The 22,949-nt window shown below is 41.8% G+C and overlaps 1 protein-coding gene across 2 annotated transcripts in view; it reads right to left on the bottom strand.

The window, feature by feature from the left end:
• LOC141172328 (uncharacterized) overlaps positions 1 to 22,949 on the bottom strand; it is a 48,875-nt gene that overhangs the window by 21,856 nt on the left and 4,070 nt on the right. The window lies entirely within an intron of this gene.

The raw sequence follows: 22,949 nt of genomic DNA, 5'->3' as shown, positions 1-22,949 counted from the left end.
CAGTAGATGGAGCAGCTTCGTAACTGAACGCTTCCGGCTGCTGGCATCAAGAACAGTTGATCAATGGGCGTGCTGGATGTCACCTGCCCACTGATCCGACATTGATGACCTATCCTATCGGCTGCAGCTGGAACTGCTCAAAAGGGGGCGGATGTGCAGTAGTCGGAGCAGCTTCGTAACTGAACACTTCCGGCCACCGGTGCCAAGAACAGTTGATCGACTGGGGTGCCGGATGTCACCTGCCCACCAATTAGACATTGATGACCTATCCTGAAGCTAGGTCATCAAGTAGTGGACAACCTCTTTAAGCTACCAAAGTTACACAACTGTCGGCAGAGTTTAGAGAGCCTAAAGCATACTTGCCAACCGTTCTAATGTGGCCGGAGAAGGGAGTGGTGTGGGACAGTCCTGTCCTGCATTTTGGCATGTGAACATTGGCAAGGATGCTTAAAGGTCCAACTGCCACAAAGATACAATTTTTATAAGGCTGCGGTTAGACGGCAACTTCAGCCGCGACCCAAGTCACATGGCTAAATATCGCTATATGCTGCTGCTACATTTTTTTCAGCCTATGTCTAGAGTAGCATAGTATTTAGTACAGAAGAGATGATTGGCTGAAGATGTCGAAGTGGTTATAATTCAAGGTTGTCTAGGATAGTTATGGGTTTATCTCACAGTCCAGAAAAAAGAACAGCTACGAAAAGAAACCCTCTTTTCTGGAGGACCTGTTCTCTCCTGCTTAACGCAGACAACTCATTGACGTTGTGTAATGCTTAATTTCCCCTGCGGAGGCACTGTAGGGAAATTGAACACTAAAGTTCATGTTTTCCTGAAGTTTTGAATGTTTTAGTGGTTTTCACTTAAAATTATATATGTATCTTTTTTTTTCTTTTATATTTTTTATTCTTTTTTTTTATTAGAAATGTAACTTAAATGGCTTTTCTGGCCTTTTGATATTGATGACCTATCAGAAAATAATGAATCAATATGAGATTGGTGGGAGTACAACGCTCGGCGCCCCCATGTATCAGCTGTTATCAGCTGCTGGATATAAGCAGTGAACAATTCAGGAGCTGCACAGCACCGGTCACTGTGTTGTGGCTGCTGCCGAGAAATGCAGCTCAGCTCCTATTCACCTAAATAGGCAAAGAGATGAGGATCCTTAGCGGCTCTCTTAACTCTCTAATAGGATATTTCCTATAGGGTATTTAAAATGGATTTTCTGATCTTAAAAAAACTTTTAATAAAAAGTTATTAATTTGTTCCAGTCATATTTGTACCAGAAATATGGTCACCATGACTTTTCCAGACTCTCATGCATTGATGTATCCTCCGTTACTATGTTTTATTTTGCCTGTGGTGGCGCTGCAGGGGAATTTAACACTTGCTGGTGGAGTCCTCCATAGTTTATGGTTGTTTGCTAGACCTCCTGTGATCACTTCGGTTTATTATTGGCAGACTCTTTTAAAAAGAAAAAAAAGAATATGCAAAGGGCAGAACTCTTTTGCCAAATACAAATTTATTTTAATTCGGATTATAACAATGATTCTTTATATATATTTTTTAAATTGAAAGTAATTATAACCCCCATCCTTTCCAAAAACAGTACTTGCAGCTTTAAGGTTGGATTCACACATCCGTGTTTTGCAGTCCATTCTCGGACTGCGATGCATGGACCGGCTGCAGGTTCCTAGACAGCCTCATATATGCCTCTATGACGCACATGGATTATATTTGCTGACTTTTCGTAGTAGAAAAAGAGCGTAAATTCACCCTGTTTTGAGGAGGTTTAATATTTGGAGGAGGATTTGGAGAGTTTCTGCACCAAATACTCATCTAAAATCTCTGTATGCGCATAGCCTTAGGGCACACTTGTCAAACTCTGGCCCGTGGGCCAAATCTGGCCCGCAGGGTGATTATATTTGGCCCACGACACAAGAACCACCACCCCTATGTGGGGCCATTATTCTGTATGGAGGACTATGTGAGGCCCATTATTCTGTATGGAGGACTATGTGGGCCCATTATACTGCATGGAGGACTATGTGAGACCCATTATTCTGTATGGAGGACTATGTGGGGCACATTGTTCTGTATGGAGGACTATGTAGGGCCCATTATTCTGTATGGAGGACTATGTGGGACCATTATTCTGTATGGAGGACTATGTGGGGCCCATTATTCTGTATGGAGGACTATGTGGGGGCCATTATTCTGTATGGAGGACTATGTGGGGCCCATTATTTTGCATGGAGGACTATGTGGGGCCAATTATTCTGTATGGAGGACTATGTGGAGCCCATTATTCTGTATGGAGGACTATGTGGGGCCATTATTCTGTATGGAGGACTATGTGGGGCCCATTATTCTGTATGGAGGACTATGTGGGGCCCATTATTCTGTATGGAGGACTATGTGGGGCCCATTATTCTGCATGGAGGACTATGTGGGGCCATTATTCTGTATGGAGGAGTTTGTGGGGCCATTATAATGTATACTGGTTGAGCCGCGGCTTTGTCCAAGATTTTCATTTTGGCCCTCTGTGTATTTTGAGTTTGACATCCCTGTCTTAGGTTATGTGTGCACAATATCTTTTTCAGGGAGATTCTGGCTTGAAAAAAGTGCTAAAAAAAAGCCAAAAAGAATGAACAAAATAAGGATAGGGGACAACTTGTTGATCACTGGGGTTCCGAGTGATTCAGAGAATGGGGCCCCTGAATGGTATGTCTGCTCCATTCATTGTCTATGGGACTGCCAAATACAGCGCTCGGCCATTCCTGTCAGTCCTATAGACAATGAATGGAGCAGAGGCCAAGCATGCTCCATTCGGGAGGCCCATTCTTGGGATTGCTGAGTATTCCAGCAGTCGGACCCCTACAATCAGCAAGCTATCCCCTTCCCGAAAGATAGGAGAAATCTTTTTTTTTTTTTTTTTTTGGGGGGGACGGGACCCTTTAATGCATAGATGTAGCAGTGCTTGTAAATGTAGCAGTGTGAGGGATAGGCAAATACAACCTATATTACATTTGTGGGCCTAAGTATTAACATCTGCTTTTCATTTTATAACATCTTTATCATTTATCAGCTTTGCGCCCACTTCTCGCTTGCTGGTTCTTCGTCACATTTTTCTCCATTTTAACCGTTGTTACTTGTTCTTGCCCCCATTTTTATCTTTGGACGCCCATAGCAACCAATCACGGTTGTTGCCCATAGCAACCAATCACAGAGCAGCTTACATTTTTCCAGAGCTGGATACAAAATGAAAGCTGCGCTGTGATTGGTTGCTATGGGCAACAAAGCCCTTTCTTCTTCCCTACCACTGTTTACTACGCATCATTTTGTGTCAAATATTCCAGCCTTCAGCGAAAACCAATTTAGAAACCTTTAGATTTGCTGCTGCTGTGATAACTCCATGGCACATTGCATTGTGTCCCTAAATATAGCCCCTCACAAAGGCTTTACGAGGATAAACATTAGTCGGATAAGCATTATCCAAAATGAAATATGACTAGGTGTGATGACAGGGCTTAAGCTGTTCAAGGACCCTTGTGCAGGACAAAGGTCTCACCGCCATCTTAATTTGATAATAACAGGGGCTTCTTACCATCTACTTCATTGAATGTAACCAGAAAAACATGGCTGCTTTCTTTAAAAAACAGCACCACACCTCTCCACAGGTTATGTGTAATATTGCAACTTAGTCCCATGCTACTGTTAGTCTCTAGTGGGTGGTATGTCCATTCCTATGTCCATCACGCGATGGTGGGCTATCAATGGGTTACCATGGCAGCTGAGGGTCTATCAGGACCCCTATCACCGCCATCTTTGTGCTCCTATAAAACCGATGACATAGGAGATCGTCATTTTTACTCCAAAACTAAAGTATTGCAATACATAATACGCGAGATCAATCAATTGCAGTTTTGAGGGGGGAATAAAAAAAAGAAAGTAAAGTAATAAACAAAAAGTTAAAAACGTAAAAAAAACTCAATAAAAGTTTTTTTTCCAATAAGGAAATTCTGAAATAAAAATAGCATATTCACAAGTCCAAAAACCATGAAATATGAAAATATAAAATTAATTAATGGTGTAAGAAAAAATATAAAGATGCCATTATTGCCGTTTTTCTGTTACATCTATCTTCAAAAATATAATAGAAAGAGAACAACAAAATATATGTACCCCAAAATGGTATCTAAAAAATTGACAGCTCACCTCATAAAAAAAAACTAACCCTCCATCAATGGAAAAATAAAAAAGTTATGGGTCTCAGTAAATGGCGACACAAACTAAATAGTTTTTTTTTACAAAGTTTTGAAACTTTTTTCAATTTTTTCAACCACTAAAATATAAAAAAACAAACTCTACAAGTTTGGTATCCCCTTAATTGGACTGATCTGAACAATCATGTTACTGGGTCGTTTTTACTGCACCATGAACGCCATAAAAAAAAAAAACAAAAAAATGGCAGAAATATTTTTTTTTACCATTTCACCCAACTTGGATTTTTTTTTCACTTTTTTAGAACATTATTTGGTAAACTGAATATTGTTATTCGACGCTGCAACTTTTCCCGCAAAAAATAAAGTGAACTCTTATACGGCTATGCAGACTCAAGAATATAATAATTATGGTTCTTGGAAGATGGGCAGGAAAAAAAAAGCGCAAAAAAGAAAATTCCACCAGTTGGGAAGAAGCTATTCTGGTGGATTACACATTTATGTAGAATTTGCTAGAAGAAGATTTAAATCAAACTCCTTATGTTCTACAAGCTAGCGTTATATAGCAGGGGGCTCATATACTTTTTTTGCACAGGGTCCTATGCTGTCTACGTCCACTCCTAGCTAAGACATATGATCAGATGGTCAAGTTTATAGAACTTTAATAAAACTTTTTTGGCAGTTTGGACTAATTAACACAACAATATATCTGAATTATGGCCACAAGTCCCAGTGGGATTATGGGTCTCGTAATTTTAAAAAAACTGCATCATAGGCATATACATAAATAAATATGTACCATATATATAAATACATACTGTATATATATATATTTATTTATTTATTTATGCATACTTATTTATTTATATATATTTATTTATATTTATATTAGATATAATATATGTATACAGTACAGACCAAAAGTTTGGACACACCTTCTCATTTAAAGATTTTCTGTATTTTCATGACTATGAAAATTGTACATTCACACTGAAGGCATCAAAACTATGAATTAACACATGTGGAATTATATACTTAACAAAAAAGTGTGAATCAACTGAAAATATGTCTTATATTCTAGGTTCTTCAAAGTAGCCACCTTTTGCTTTGATGACTGCTTTGCACACTCTTGGCATTCTCTTGATGAGCTTCAAGAGGTAGTCACCGGAAATGGCTTTCACTTCACAGGTGTGCCCTGTCAGGTTTAATAAGTGGGGTTTCTTGCCTGATAAATGCGGTTGGGACCATCAGTTGTGTTGTGCAGAAGTCTGGTGGATACACAGCTGATAGTCCTACTGAATAGACTGTTAGAATTTGTATTGTGGCAAGAAAAAAGCAGCTAAGTAAAGAAAAACGAGTGGCCATCATTACTTTAAGAAATGAAGGTCAGTCAGTGCGAAAAATTGGGAAAACTTTGAAAGTGTCCCTAAGTGCAGTTGCAAAAACCATCAAGCGCTACAAAGATACTGGCTCACATGAGGACCACCCCAGGAAAGGAAGACCAAGAGTCACCTCTGCTTCTGAGGATAAGTTTATCCGAGTCACCAGCCTCAGAAATCGCAGGTTAACAGCAGCTCAGATTAGAGACCAGGTCAATGCCACACAGAGTTCTAGCAGCATACACATCTCTTCAACAACTGTTAAGAGGAGACTTTGTGCAGCAGGCCTTCATTGTAAAATAGCTGCTAGGAAACCACTGCTAAGGACAGGCAACAAGCTGAAGAGGCTTGTTTGGGCTAAAGAACACAAGGAATGGACATTAGACCAGTGGAAATCTGTGCTTTGGTCTGATGAGTCCAAATTTGAGATCTTTGGTTCCAACCACCGTGTCTTTGTGCGACGCAGAAAAGGTGAACGGATGGACTCTACATGCCTGGTTTCCACCGTAAAGCATGGAGGAGGAGGTGTGATGGTGTGGGGGTGCTTTGCTGGTGACACTGTTGGGGATTTATTCAAAATTGAAGGCATACTGAACCAGCATGGCTACCACAGCATCTTGCAGTGGCATGCTATTACATCCGGTTTGCGTTTAGTTAGACCATCATTTATTTTTCAACAGGACAATGACCCCAAACACACCTCTAGGCTGCGTAAGGGCTATTTGACCAAGAAGGAGAGTGATGGGGTGCTACGCCAGATGACCTGGCCTCCACAGTCACCAGACCTGAACCCAATCGAGATGGTTTGGGGTGTGCTGGACCGCAGAGTGAAGGCAAAAGGGCCAACAAGTGCTAAGCATCTCTGGGAACTCCTTCAAGATTGTTGGAAGACCATTTCCGGTGACTACCTCTTGGAGCTCATCAAGAGAATGCCAAGAGTGTGCAAAGCAGTCATCAAAGCAAAAGGTGGCTACTTTGAAGAACCTAGAATATAAGACATATTTTTAGTTGTTTCACACTTTTTTGTTAAGTATATAATTCCACATGTGTTAATTCATAGTTTTGATGCCTTCAGTGTGAATGTACAATTTTCATAGTCATGAAAATACAGAAAAATCTTTAAATGAGAAGGTGTGTCCAAACTTTTGGTCTGTACTGTATATATATTACTACATATGTATTATTTCTCGTAACCTGAAAAAACTGCATCATTGGCACATAAATAAATAAATATATATATATATATATATATATATATATATATTTATGTGCCTATGATGCAGTTTTTTTCTGGTTACAAGACCCTTGGTCCTGCTGGGACCACTAGCCATCATTTGGCCTTTTTCAATTGGATCTCATCTTATTCTTGTTTTACTCATACTTTAGTTTTGTCCCTTTACGCTACTTTCCCACGATGAGCTTTTGGTGCATTTTTGAAGTTGCAGATTTTCTGCACCTATTATTTAAATTAGGTTACTTGCATTTTTACCTTGTGTTTTTGTGTGCGTTTTTTAATATTGTTTTTGACTCTGCTGTTTTCGTCTCTTTTTGGTGCGTCATGCTTTGAATAAAGCTGCTTTCTTTTTGACACTTCTTGGTTTTTTCCTTTGCCAAAACTTTATTTCTATATTTAGGTGCAGATTACATGCGCTTTTGATGCGTTTTCACGGCGGAATCGCACTAAAAATAAATGCATGTGCATTTTTTTGCTGTGGATTTTCCGTATCTAATGTAAGTCTATGGGGAAAATCTGCACAGAAAACTCAACATACCCGCAAGAGAAGTTGACATGCTGTAGACTTGAAAAACACAACGCAGGTGAGTTTATGTAGCATTAAAAACAAACCCAGCAGGCATAAGATCTCTATAAATCCCATCCACTTTGCTAGAACTGTAAAACGCTGCGTTTTTGAAGCAGCAAAAACACTCAGCGTCAAAAATGCCCCAAACGCTCATTGTGGGAACATAGCCTCAAGCGCTCACTTTGCCTCCTGTGATATTTAGGCTGTGTGCCCACTATGCGTTTTTTTAAGCGTTTCCGCAGCGGCAATTCCGCTGCAGAAACGCTTAAAAAACTCATGGTAGAAGGCCTGCCATGTTCCCCAATGATAATCCGCATGTGCTGTGCACATGCTGCGGAAATTTCCGCTGCGGATTATCATTGCGGAAAAATCCGCAGCACAACCAATTATTTTGCGGAATCGCGGCATTTTCACCGCCATTGACTTGCATTGAATCGCATGATATCCGCATCACTACATGTGCACATGCGGATATTAAGCGATTCAATGTGCGGATGGTACCCGGGTCTGGAGGACAGGAGACTCTCCTCCAGACCCGGGTACCATAGTACCTGTAAAAAAAAAAGAATAAAATAAAAAATATACATTATACTTACCTTCTGATGGCCCCCAGTCTCCTTAGTGATGCGTCCTGGCTCCCCGACAGCTTGCGATGGTCTAAAAGGACCTGCCATGACGTCATTTAGTCATGTGACGGGTCACGCGACCGCTGACGTCGGCAGTCGCGTGACCCGTCACATGACTAAATGACGTCATGGAAGGTCCTTTTAGACCACCGCGAGACACCGGGGACACTGGACGGATGGGATAAGGACACCGGGGGCCATCAGAAGATAAGTACAATATTTATTTTTTACCATTCTTTTACGGTCACACTATTGCCGTTTGCATGGATTTATATAGTGTGACCAAGTTGTCAAGCACTTTCCAAGTGATGCTAAAATCGCTTGGAAAGCACTTGTCAACCCGCATGTGGAAATGCATGTGAAGAACGCTTCACTTCCGCTTGTCCCTGGCAGGAAAAACGCATGTAAAATCCACATGTACAATCCGCATGTACAATCCGCATGTGTTTTTTCTGCCAGGGAGATGCAGAAACGCTCAGGAAAAATCCGGAGCATTTCTGCATCGTGGGCACATAGCCTTAAGGCAATGTTCACACCGTGTTTTTAAGAAGGTTTTTTTTGGCGCTCCACTTCAAAATTCTTCTGAGAAATGGCTTTGAAATGTTTGAAAAACTTTTCTTATTCATTTATAAGGGAAATCTACTTTGCTGGTTCATGTGAGGAGTTTTTAGACCGTTGTATTCCTGAAGAAGTTTTGAAAATCGCCTGGTGGAAAAAAGAAATCATCAGTTCTTTGAATCAGTTTCTGATGGAATTCACTCCAAACTACTGTTAGCTACAAAAAAAAACACTTCTGGGAAAAAAAATTCTAAAACTATTTCAGGAAAAGAAAAACTCGTCCTAAGGAGCGTTTCCTGAAACTGTTTCCTCTTTAAAATTTTTCATTTTGAACTGCCTCAAAAAATCAGTGTGAACTTGGCATAAAGGAAATAAGCTACAGTCATGGCCAAAAGTATTGAGAATGAGACAAATAGTAATTTTTCCAAAGTTTACTGCTTCATTTTTTGTAATGGCAATTTGCATATACTACTGAATGTCAAAGAGGGATCAGCTTAACAGCAATTACTGTACTTGCAAAGTCAATATTTGCCCAGAAAATGAACTTTAACCCCCAAAACACATTTCAACATCATTGCAGTCCTGCCTTAAAAGGAGCAGCTAACATCGTTTTAGTGATTGATCCATTAACACAGGTGTGGGTGTTGATGAGGACGGTTCTGGCGATCAATCAGTCATGATTAAGTAAGAATGACATCACTGGACACTTTAAAAGGAGGCTGGTTCTTGGTATCATTGTTTCTCTTCAGTTAACCATGGTTATCTCTAAAGAAATATGTGCAGCCATCATTGCACTGCACAAAAATGGCCTAACAGGGAAGAGTATCGCAGCTACAAAGATTGCACCTCAGTCAACAATCTATCGCATCATCAAGAACTTCAAGGGGAGAGCTTCCATTATTGTCAAAAAGGCTCCAGGGCGCCCAAGAAAGACCAGCAAGCGCCAGGACCGTATCTTAAAACTGTTTCAGCTGCGGGATCGGACTACCAGCAGTGCCGAGCTTGCTCAGGAATGGCAGCAGGCTGGTGTGAGTGCTTCTGCACGCACTGTGAGGCGGAGACTCTTTGAGCAAGGGCTGGTTTTAATATTGTTTTTGACTCTGCTGTTTTCGTCTCTTTTTGGTGCGTCATGCTTTGAATAAAGCTGCTTTCTTTTTGACACTTCTTGGTTTTTTGCTTTGCCAAAACTTTATTTCTATATTTAGGTGCAGATTACATGCGCTTTTGATGCGTTTTCACGGCGGAATCGCACTAAAAATAAATGCATGTGCATTTTTTTGCTGTGGATTTTCCGTATCTAATGTAAGTCTATGGGGAAAATCTGCACAGAAAACTCAACATACCCGCAAGAGAAGTTGACATGCTGTAGACTTGAAAAACACAACGCAGGTGAGTTTATGTAGCATTAAAAACAAACCCAGCAGGCATAAGATCTCTATAAATCCCATCCACTTTGCTAGAACTATAAAACGCTGCGTTTTTGAAGCAGCAAAAACACTCAGCGTCAAAAATGCCCCAAACGCTCATTGTGGGAACATAGCCTCAAGCGCTCACTTTGCCTCCTGTGATATTTAGGCTGTGTGCCCACTATGCGTTTTTTTAAGCGTTTCCGCAGCGGCAATTCCGCTGCAGAAACGCTTAAAAAACTCATGGTAGAAGGCCTGCCATGTTCCCCAATGATAATCCGCATGTGCTGTGCACATGCTGCGGAAATTTCCGCTGCGGATTATCATTGCGGAAAAATCCGCAGCACAACCAATTATTTTGCGGAATCGCGGCATTTTCACTGCCATTGACTTGCATTGAATCGCATGATATCCGCATCACTACATGTGCACATGCGGATATTAAGCGATTCAATGTGCGGATGGTACCCGGGTCTGGAGGACAGGAGACTCTCCTCCAGACCCGGGTACCATAGTACCTGTAAAAAAAAAAGAATAAAATAAAAAATATACATTATACTTACCTTCTGATGGCCCCCAGTCTCCTTAGTGATGCGTCCTGGCTCCCCGACAGCTTGCGATGGTCTAAAAGGACCTGCCATGACGTCATTTAGTCATGTGACGGGTCACGCGACCGCTGACGTCGGCAGTCGCGTGACCCGTCACATGACTAAATGACATCATGGAAGGTCCTTTTAGACCACCGCGAGACACCGGGGACACTGGACGGATGGGATAAGGACACCGGGGGCCATCAGAAGATAAGTACAATATTTATTTTTTACCATTCTTTTACGGTCACACTATTGCCGTTTGCATGGATTTATATAGTGTGACCAAGTTGTCAAGCACTTTCCAAGTGATGCTAAAATCGCTTGGAAAGCACTTGTCAACCCGCATGTGGAAATGCATGTGAAGAACGCTTCACTTCCGCTTGTCCCTGGCAGGAAAAACACATGTAAAATCCACATGTACAATCCGCATGTACAATCCGCATGTGTTTTTTCTGTCAGGGAGATGCAGAAACGCTCAGGAAAAATCCGGAGCATTTCTGCATCGTGGGCACATAGCCTTAAGGCAATGTTCACACCGTGTTTTTAAGAAGGTTTTTTTTGGCGCTCCACTTCAAAATTCTTCTGAGAAATGGCTTTGAAATGTTTGAAAAACTTTTCTTATTCATTTATAAGGGAAATCTACTTTGCTGGTTCATGTGAGGAGTTTTTAGACCGTTGTATTCCTGAAGAAGTTTTGAAAATCGCCTGGTGGAAAAAAGAAATCATCAGTTCTTTGAATCAGTTTCTGATGGAATTCACTCCAAACTACTGTTAGCTACAAAAAAAAACACTTCTGGGAAAAAAAATTCTAAAACTATTTCAGGAAAAGAAAAACTCGTCCTAAGGAGCGTTTCCTGAAACTGTTTCCTCTTTAAAATTTTTCATTTTGAACTGCCTCAAAAAATCAGTGTGAACTTGGCATAAAGGAAATAAGCTACAGTCATGGCCAAAAGTATTGAGAATGAGACAAATAGTAATTTTTCCAAAGTTTACTGCTTCATTTTTTGTAATGGCAATTTGCATATACTACTGAATGTCAAAGAGGGATCAGCTTAACAGCAATTACTGTACTTGCAAAGTCAATATTTGCCCAGAAAATGAACTTTAACCCCCAAAACACATTTCAACATCATTGCAGTCCTGCCTTAAAAGGAGCAGCTAACATCGTTTTAGTGATTGATCCATTAACACAGGTGTGGGTGTTGATGAGGACGGTTCTGGCGATCAATCAGTCATGATTAAGTAAGAATGACATCACTGGACACTTTAAAAGGAGGCTGGTTCTTGGTATCATTGTTTCTCTTCAGTTAACCATGGTTATCTCTAAAGAAATATGTGCAGCCATCATTGCACTGCACAAAAATGGCCTAACAGGGAAGAGTATCGCAGCTACAAAGATTGCACCTCAGTCAACAATCTATCGCATCATCAAGAACTTCAAGGGGAGAGCTTCCATTATTGTCAAAAAGGCTCCAGGGCGCCCAAGAAAGACCAGCAAGCGCCAGGACCGTATCTTAAAACTGTTTCAGCTGCGGGATCGGACTACCAGCAGTGCCGAGCTTGCTCAGGAATGGCAGCAGGCTGGTGTGAGTGCTTCTGCACGCACTGTGAGGCGGAGACTCTTTGAGCAAGGGCTGGTTTTAATATTGTTTTTGACTCTGCTGTTTTCGTCTCTTTTTGGTGCGTCATGCTTTGAATAAAGCTGCTTTCTTTTTGACACTTCTTGGTTTTTTGCTTTGCCAAAACTTTATTTCTATATTTAGGTGCAGATTACATGCGCTTTTGATGCGTTTTCACGGCGGAATCGCACTAAAAATAAATGCATGTGCATTTTTTTGCTGTGGATTTTCCGTATCTAATGTAAGTCTATGGGGAAAATCTGCACAGAAAACTCAACATACCCGCAAGAGAAGTTGACATGCTGTAGACTTGAAAAACACAACGCAGGTGAGTTTATGTAGCATTAAAAACAAACCCAGCAGGCATAAGATCTCTATAAATCCCATCCACTTTGCTAGAACTATAAAACGCTGCGTTTTTGAAGCAGCAAAAACACTCAGCGTCAAAAATGCCCCAAACGCTCATTGTGGGAACATAGCCTCAAGCGCTCACTTTGCCTCCTGTGATATTTAGGCTGTGTGCCCACTATGCGTTTTTTTAAGCGTTTCCGCAGCGGCAATTACGCTGCAGAAACGCTTAAAAAACTCATGGTAGAAGGCCTGCCATGTTCCCCAATGATAATCCGCATGTGCTGTGCACATGCTGCGGAAATTTCCGCTGCGGATTATCATTGCGGAAAAATCCGCAGCACAACCAATTATTTTGCGGAATCGCGGCATTTTCACTGCCATTGACTTGCATTGAATCGCATGATATCCGCATCACTACATGTGCACATGCGGATATTAAGCGATTCAATGTGCGGATGGTACCCGGGTCTGGAGGACAGGAGACTCTCCTCCAGACCCGGGTACCATAGTACCTGTAAAAAAAAAAGAATAAAATAAAAAATATACATTATACTTACCTTCTGATGGCCCCCAGTCTCCTTAGTGATGCGTCCTGGCTCCCCGACAGCTTGCGATGGTCTAAAAGGACCTGCCATGACGTCATTTAGTCATGTGACGGGTCACGCGACCGCTGACGTCGGCAGTCGCGTGACCCGTCACATGACTAAATGACATCATGGAAGGTCCTTTTAGACCACCGCGAGACACCGGGGACACTGGACGGATGGGATAAGGACACCGGGGGCCATCAGAAGATAAGTACAATATTTATTTTTTACCATTCTTTTACGGTCACACTATTGCCGTTTGCATGGATTTATATAGTGTGACCAAGTTGTCAAGCACTTTCCAAGTGATGCTAAAATCGCTTGGAAAGCACTTGTCAACCCGCATGTGGAAATGCATGTGAAGAACGCTTCACTTCCGCTTGTCCCTGGCAGGAAAAACACATGTAAAATCCACATGTACAATCCGCATGTACAATCCGCATGTGTTTTTTCTGTCAGGGAGATGCAGAAACGCTCAGGAAAAATCCGGAGCATTTCTGCATCGTGGGCACATAGCCTTAAGGCAATGTTCACACCGTGTTTTTAAGAAGGTTTTTTTTGGCGCTCCACTTCAAAATTCTTCTGAGAAATGGCTTTGAAATGTTTGAAAAACTTTTCTTATTCATTTATAAGGGAAATCTACTTTGCTGGTTCATGTGAGGAGTTTTTAGACCGTTGTATTCCTGAAGAAGTTTTGAAAATCGCCTGGTGGAAAAAAGAAATCATCAGTTCTTTGAATCAGTTTCTGATGGAATTCACTCCAAACTACTGTTAGCTACAAAAAAAAACACTTCTGGGAAAAAAAATTCTAAAACTATTTCAGGAAAAGAAAAACTCGTCCTAAGGAGCGTTTCCTGAAACTGTTTCCTCTTTAAAATTTTTCATTTTGAACTGCCTCAAAAAATCAGTGTGAACTTGGCATAAAGGAAATAAGCTACAGTCATGGCCAAAAGTATTGAGAATGAGACAAATAGTAATTTTTCCAAAGTTTACTGCTTCATTTTTTGTAATGGCAATTTGCATATACTACTGAATGTCAAAGAGGGATCAGCTTAACAGCAATTACTGTACTTGCAAAGTCAATATTTGCCCAGAAAATGAACTTTAACCCCCAAAACACATTTCAACATCATTGCAGTCCTGCCTTAAAAGGAGCAGCTAACATCGTTTTAGTGATTGATCCATTAACACAGGTGTGGGTGTTGATGAGGACGGTTCTGGCGATCAATCAGTCATGATTAAGTAAGAATGACATCACTGGACACTTTAAAAGGAGGCTGGTTCTTGGTATCATTGTTTCTCTTCAGTTAACCATGGTTATCTCTAAAGAAATATGTGCAGCCATCATTGCACTGCACAAAAATGGCCTAACAGGGAAGAGTATCGCAGCTACAAAGATTGCACCTCAGTCAACAATCTATCGCATCATCAAGAACTTCAAGGGGAGAGCTTCCATTATTGTCAAAAAGGCTCCAGGGCGCCCAAGAAAGACCAGCAAGCGCCAGGACCGTATCTTAAAACTGTTTCAGCTGCGGGATCGGACTACCAGCAGTGCCGAGCTTGCTCAGGAATGGCAGCAGGCTGGTGTGAGTGCTTCTGCACGCACTGTGAGGCGGAGACTCTTTGAGCAAGGGCTGGTTTTAATATTGTTTTTGACTCTGCTGTTTTCGTCTCTTTTTGGTGCGTCATGCTTTGAATAAAGCTGCTTTCTTTTTGACACTTCTTGGTTTTTTGCTTTGCCAAAACTTTATTTCTATATTTAGGTGCAGATTACATGCGCTTTTGATGCGTTTTCACGGCGGAATCGCACTAAAAATAAATGCATGTGCATTTTTTTGCTGTGGATTTTCCGTATCTAATGTAAGTCTATGGGGAAAATCTGCACAGAAAACTCAACATACCCGCAAGAGAAGTTGACATGCTGTAGACTTGAAAAACACAACGCAGGTGAGTTTATGTAGCATTAAAAACAAACCCAGCAGGCATAAGATCTCTATAAATCCCATCCACTTTGCTAGAACTATAAAACGCTGCGTTTTTGAAGCAGCAAAAACACTCAGCGTCAAAAATGCCCCAAACGCTCATTGTGGGAACATAGCCTCAAGCGCTCACTTTGCCTCCTGTGATATTTAGGCTGTGTGCCCACTATGCGTTTTTTTAAGCGTTTCCGCAGCGGCAATTCCGCTGCAGAAACGCTTAAAAAACTCATGGTAGAAGGCCTGCCATGTTCCCCAATGATAATCCGCATGTGCTGTGCACATGCTGCGGAAATTTCCGCTGCGGATTATCATTGCGGAAAAATCCGCAGCACAACCAATTATTTTGCGGAATCGCGGCATTTTCACTGCCATTGACTTGCATTGAATCGCATGATATCCGCATCACTACATGTGCACATGCGGATATTAAGCGATTCAATGTGCGGATGGTACCCGGGTCTGGAGGACAGGAGACTCTCCTCCAGACCCGGGTACCATAGTACCTGTAAAAAAAAAAGAATAAAATAAAAAATATACATTATACTTACCTTCTGATGGCCCCCAGTCTCCTTAGTGATGCGTCCTGGCTCCCCGACAGCTTGCGATGGTCTAAAAGGACCTGCCATGACGTCATTTAGTCATGTGACGGGTCACGCGACCGCTGACGTCGGCAGTCGCGTGACCCGTCACATGACTAAATGACATCATGGAAGGTCCTTTTAGACCACCGCGAGACACCGGGGACACTGGACGGATGGGATAAGGACACCGGGGGCCATCAGAAGATAAGTACAATATTTATTTTTTACCATTCTTTTACGGTCACACTATTGCCGTTTGCATGGATTTATATAGTGTGACCAAGTTGTCAAGCACTTTCCAAGTGATGCTAAAATCGCTTGGAAAGCACTTGTCAACCCGCATGTGGAAATGCATGTGAAGAACGCTTCACTTCCGCTTGTCCCTGGCAGGAAAAACGCATGTAAAATCCACATGTACAATCCGCATGTACAATCCGCATGTGTTTTTTCTGTCAGGGAGATGCAGAAACGCTCAGGAAAAATCCGGAGCATTTCTGCATCGTGGGCACATAGCCTTAAGGCAATGTTCACACCGTGTTTTTAAGAAGGTTTTTTTTGGCGCTCCACTTCAAAATTCTTCTGAGAAATGGCTTTGAAATGTTTGAAAAACTTTTCTTATTCATTTATAAGGGAAATCTACTTTGCTGGTTCATGTGAGGAGTTTTTAGACCGTTGTATTCCTGAAGAAGTTTTGAAAATCGCCTGGTGGAAAAAAGAAATCATCAGTTCTTTGAATCAGTTTCTGATGGAATTCACTCCAAACTACTGTTAGCTACAAAAAAAAACACTTCTGGGAAAAAAAATTCTAAAACTATTTCAGGAAAAGAAAAACTCGTCCTAAGGAGCGTTTCCTGAAACTGTTTCCTCTTTAAAATTTTTCATTTTGAACTGCCTCAAAAAATCAGTGTGAACTTGGCATAAAGGAAATAAGCTACAGTCATGGCCAAAAGTATTGAGAATGAGACAAATAGTAATTTTTCCAAAGTTTACTGCTTCATTTTTTGTAATGGCAATTTGCATATACTACTGAATGTCAAAGAGGGATCAGCTTAACAGCAATTACTGTACTTGCAAAGTCAATATTTGCCCAGAAAATGAACTTTAACCCCCAAAACACATTTCAACATCATTGCAGTCCTGCCTTAAAAGGAGCAGCTAACATCGTTTTAGTGATTGATCCATTAACACAGGTGTGGGTGTTGATGAGGACGGTTCTGGCGATCAATCAGTCATGATTAAGTAAGAATGACATCACTGGACACTTTAAAAGGAGGCTGGTTCTTGGTATCATTGTTTCTCTTCAGTTAACCATGGTTATCTCTAAAGAAATATGTGCAGCCATCATTGCACTGCACAAAAATGGCCTAACAGGGAAGAGTATCGCAGCTACAAAGATTGCACCTCAGTCAACAATCTATCGCATCATCAAGAACTTCAAGGGGAGAGCTTCCATTATTGTCAAAAAGGCTCCAGGGCGCCCAAGAAAGACCAGCAAGCGCCAGGACCGTATCTTAAAACTGTTTCAGCTGCGGGATCGGACTACCAGCAGTGCCGAGCTTGCTCAGGAATGGCAGCAGGCTGGTGTGAGTGCTTCTGCACGCACTGTGAGGCGGAGACTCTTTGAGCAAGGGCTGGTTTCAAGGAGGGCAGCAAAGAAGCCACTTCTCTCCAGAAAAAACATCAGGGACCGACTGATATTCTGCAAAAGGTACAGGGAGTGGACTGCTGAAGACTGGGGCAAAGTCATTTTCTCTGATGAATCCCCTTTTCGATTGTTTGGGACATCTGGAAAACAGCTTATTCGGAGAAGAAGAGGTGAGCGCTACCACCAGTCTTGTCTCATGCCAACTGTAAAGCATCCTGAAACCATTCATGTGTGGGGTTGCTTCTCAGCCAAGGGAATCGGCTCACTCACAGTCTTGCCTAAAAACACAGCCATGAATAAAGAATGGTACCAGAATGTCCTCCAAGAGCAACTTCTCCCAACCGTCCAAGAGCAGTTTGGCGCCCAACAATGCCTTTTCCAGCATGATGGAGCACCTTGCCATAAAGCAAAGGTGATAACTAAATGGCTCATGGAACAAAACATAGAGATTTTGGGTCCATGGCCTGGAAACTCCCCAGATCTTAATCCCATTGAGAACTTGTGGTCAATCATCAAGAGACCGGTGGACAAACAAAAACCAACAAATTCTGACAAAATGCAAGCATTGATTATGCAAGAATGGACTGCTATCAGTCAGGATTTGGTCCAAAAGTTGATTGAGAGCATGCCAGGGAGAATTACAGAGGTCTTGAAGAAGAAGGGGCAACACTGCAAATATTGACTTGCTGCATTAACTCATTCTAACTGTCAATATAACTTATTGGTACTCATAATATGATTGCAATTATATTTCTGTATGTGATATAAACATCAGACAAACACTAATAAAAACCAGAGGCCAGCAGATCATGTGAAAATATAATTTTGGTGTCATTCTCAATGCTTTTGGCCATGACTGTATGTCTAGTGCCTGCTATTACCCTATAGCTCAATGTCCGATCCTATTCTCGAAACAGCTGTCTGCAGATGCATTCTGGCTTGGCATTTATGCTTGGACATGTTGCAAGGCTGGCTAAAGAGTCAGACATTACATTCATGGGTGGCACTAGCTAGATGGTTATCTTTCCTTCTGGGAGAGAACTAATATGCATAATAAAGGACTTAAAGAGGTTTTCTGGCCTCAAGATATTGATGATCTATCCTTAGGACTAGTGATGAGCGAGCGTGCTCGTTTAACCCTTTAAACGAGCACTTTCAGGTACTTGCCGAGTAGTTTCGGCGTGCTCGGCATTTCAGTTTCAGCCGCAGCGGCTGTTACACAGCTGTGACACAGGTAGGGATTGCCTTTTTGTCACGCAATCCCTACATGTGTCACAGCTGTGTAACAGCCGTGACACATGCAGCCGCTGCGGCTGAAACTGAAATGCCGGGCACGCCGAAACTACTCGTCAAGTACCCTAACGTGCTCGTTTAAAGGGTTAAACGAGCACGCTCGCTCATCACTACTTAGGACATATCATTAATATCAAGTCAGCAACCTGGCACCCCCATCCATCGTTGCATCGGAGCTGCAGTTCAGTATCATTGATTGGAAGCTGTTCTGCAGTACTTGCCAGCAGCTGCTTCACTCTCTCTGCATAATGCAATTCCATTCAATGTGTTTACATCTGGCCAGAGGTTGTCCACTACGTTTTGATTGATGGCCTATCCTTATGATAGGTCATCAATGTCTGATCCGCCATGGTCCGACACCTGGCACCTCCGCCGATCAGCTGTTATTAATGTCGGCGGCTGCCGGCAGGAAGTACTCACTTGCGGAGCTGGTTGTCTTCTGATAGTGGTCGAGGCTTGATACTACACATCCTCCACCTATTCAAATCAATAGGAGGTGGATGTGCAGCACTACAAGTAGATGGACAGCTCTGCAAGTTAGTACTTCCAGTTGGCGTCCATTGCCGCAGACACCGATAACAGCTGATCGGTGGGAGTGCCGGGTGCCAGACCCAGGCCGATCAGACATTGATGAGCTGTCCTAAAGTCAACAATCAAAAAGTAGTGGACAACCTCTTTAAAACAGCTGATGGGTGTGGTACTGGGTGTCGCACCCCTACTAATCTGATTTTGATGACCTATTCTTATTTCACTGAGTTTTTAGAATAAGTAGGTAAAGAGGCTTTTGACCCCCCTGATTACCAAAGTGAAAGGGCCACATGTATTCTCCCTGTAGTGAATGGAAGAATTACTAAACTACGGAATATACGCATGCTAGAAACGATGGAGGTCCAGTTTTATGAACTAAGTCTGGTGTGTGACAATGATACGACTCCTGCCTTCTTTTAAAGAAGATCAGTCACCGGGTCAACAGTGCCCAGTTTTTGCTCTTACTTTATTCCTGCTGTTCCACTGAGTATCCTGTTGGTGTCTTTGTTTAATCCGTCACATGGGTCCAGAGATATGTGCCTATTTGTTCAGTGCTGAGGGTCTTAAAGCCAAGCAGCCTAAAGACACACCCCAGAGGATCCTGTGAACCACACCCCTTTGGAAAACACCTTAAAAGTTAGCACAAAATAAAAAGACACATATCTCTCGGACAGTATGTTGTATTTTTTTTTTAAATGCAATATTAAGGGGAGCAGTGGGAATAAAATAAGAGCAAAATCTTACCTCTCTTGACCTAATGACGGGTCCCCTTTAAACATAGCAAAGGATCCCTTCTGATGGTCTGATTGGGTATATGGCAATTTTATTTTATCCTGCAATTTTGCTGTGATGCTTTGTCTTCAACAGTTGTTCGCTCTCCTAAGAAAAATTGTTCTTTGCTCAAACATCAGAAATAGTCAAGTATAGCACTCGGCTGCATATGTCATTCCTATAGACAATTAATGCAGCGGTAGTCTCTTTTCAAATTGGGGACTTAGGACTCCTCTTCTTGTGATCGGGGGGGTGTCCAGTGGTAAGACCCACAGCAGCATATCACATATATTGTGAATTGTGATATAACCCCTTCAAAGCTATTGTTCACACTGAGTTTTCTTGAGACAAAAAAATTCAAAGAGTTTTTCATGCAGAAACTGTTACAGGAAACGTTTAATTTTGGTGGAGCTTTTGGTCAATTTTTTAACAGTTTTGGAAGAGGTGTTTTTTTTTTGCAGCCTCTTTGGTTTGACAGTGCCTAGTTTGAACCAATTCCACGAGGATCAGCTTCAGAGAGCAACGTACCTTTTTTTACACCAGGCGATTTTTAAAACCTCTTCAGAAAAAAATACAACTACTAAGAAGTGTTTTTTTTTCATGTGTATGGGATGTTTATATGTACATAGGAGGCTATGTAGGGGCTCATACTGTATATAGGGGGCTCAACATGTATACAGGAGGCTATATGAGGGCTAATACTATATAAAGGGGGCTCAAAATATATATATGAGGCTATATGGGGGCTCATACTGTATATAGGAGGCCATGTGGGGGCTCATACTGTATATAGGAGGCTATGTGGGGCTCATACTGTATATAGAGAAGCTATGTTGGGCTCATGCTGTATATAGGTGGCTATGTGGGGCTCATTCTGTATATAGGAGGCTACGTGAGGGCTTATACTGTATATAGGAGGCTATGTGGGACTCATAAGGTATATAGGAGCCTATGTGGGGCTCATACTGTATATAGGGGGGCTCAAACTGCATATAGGAGGCTGTATGGGGCTCATACTGTATATAGGTGGGGCTCAAGCTCTATATAGGAGGATATGTGTGGCTCATACTATATATAGGGAGGCTATGTGGGGCTCATTCTGTACATAGGAAGCTATGTGGGGCCTCATACTGTATATAGGGGGATATGTGAGGGCTCATACTATATATAGGGAGGCTATGTGGGGCTCATTCTGTGTATAGGAGGCTATGTGGGGGCTCATACTGTATATAGGAGGCTATATGGGGGTCATAGTGTATATAGGAGGCTATATGGGAGTCATAGTGTATATAGGAGGCTATGTAAGGGCTAATATGGTATATAGGTGGCTATGTGGGAGCTCTGACAGGAATATAGGTGGCTATGTGGGGGTCATAGTGTATATAGGAGGCTATGTAAGGGCTAATATGGTATATAGGAGGCTATGTGGGGGCTTCTCCAGTATATAGGGGGCTTATATGGTATATCGGGGGCTGTGTGTGGGGGATGTCAGCATACTTAATTCTGCTCAATATTAAGTGATGATATTAATATAAAATAATAATTATAATAATTGTAATTAATATGTTTGTATTAATATTCAGCAGAATTAATTTCAGCCTATTAGTTCAGCCTCCACAACAGTGACAGTCTCTCATGTGGCCCCTCAGGAAAATTAATCGCCCACCCCTGTTCTTGAGGAACATTTTGGAGTGGATCCACTCGAAAAAATTAATTCTTTGTGAACATTGCCTAAGTTTTGTAACACAGAACATGATGTTTTGACACAAAATACTGTTTTCACTTTTACAGTATGTATTGCAGGAGGTTTATTTTTTCCAATTTTTAAAATGAAGGATTGTCATTGTCAATATTAGAATGGTGAAGGTGTAACTCTCGGCACCACCACTGATCAGCTGCTGGTTTTCTAGGCATGTAAATGGGACACAAGCACCACCGCTGCTAAACGTATGGAGCTGTACGCACCAGTGTGAACAATGAAGGGGCTGTTCAAACAGGATTGCTGAGAGTCGGCGACCAGTGATCAAATATTGTCCACTTTCAGAAAATGTTTTCTTATAAGCTCGGTTAGTACTAAAAAAAATAAACAATGCTTTACTCACCCTTCTCTGGTCCGGCCCTGGTCTCCACCATTGTTCACATGTCGTCTGTTATTGTCTGCTGCTCTGATGTCGTGGATCGAGTTGCTGAGCTCACTGATTGACTGCAGCTCTGTCAGCACTGCAGACAACAACAGACTCCGGGGCTGTGGCAGAGACTCAGCACTGGACCTGGGGAGGATTAGTAAAGCTCAACTTTTTTTTTTGCTATTAATGGAGTTTACAGGGAAAAACTTTTCTGAAAGGGGACATCCCCTTTAAGGATAAGCCATCAAATTTAAAGAACTGGAAAACCCATTTAAATAATATGTAGATAGGATCTGATTAGCTAAATAACCCAATAGGGGAAGTTAATAATTAAAGGGGTTGTCCAGGACTTTAACATTGATGGCCTATCCTTAGCATAGGTCATTAATGTAGGGGTGTGACACTCGGCACCCCCGTTGATCAGCTGTTCCCGGTGGCGGCAAAACTGCTCAGTTATGGAACTGACATGGGGAATAGCTGATTGGCGGTGTTGCCGACTGTCACACCCCCACCGATCAGACATTGAATATAGGGGTTGTCCAGGACTTTAACATTGATGGCCTATCCTAAGGATAGGCCATCAATGTTAAAGTCCTGGACAACCCCTTTAATTATAAATTTATGCAAGGAAACTTGTCCTATACGATTGGTCATGACATGAATGTATTTTGACCCATGGGTTCATTGTAGCCTACGAGTAAATGCATAACTCACATCATCCAATCTAAAATAATTTTCTATTTTTTAATTACATGACTTTTGGATATTCCTGTAACTCATTAACTTTGTTCTGTGGGGCTGATGCTCATGTGTGACCATTTCCCCTATGCATAGTGAATGGAGAAGTGGTCATACCTCACCAATGACAGAGGACCTCTGTTCTTT

This window comes from Phyllobates terribilis, unplaced genomic scaffold (assembly GCF_046119375.1).
Source record: "Phyllobates terribilis strain yellow unplaced genomic scaffold, ASM4611937v1 Scaffold_12__6_contigs__length_324123572, whole genome shotgun sequence".
Taxonomy (NCBI): domain Eukaryota; kingdom Metazoa; phylum Chordata; class Amphibia; order Anura; family Dendrobatidae; genus Phyllobates; species Phyllobates terribilis.
The sequence above is the reverse complement of the archived record's forward strand: the minus strand, read 5'-3'. Positions and strand labels throughout refer to the sequence as shown.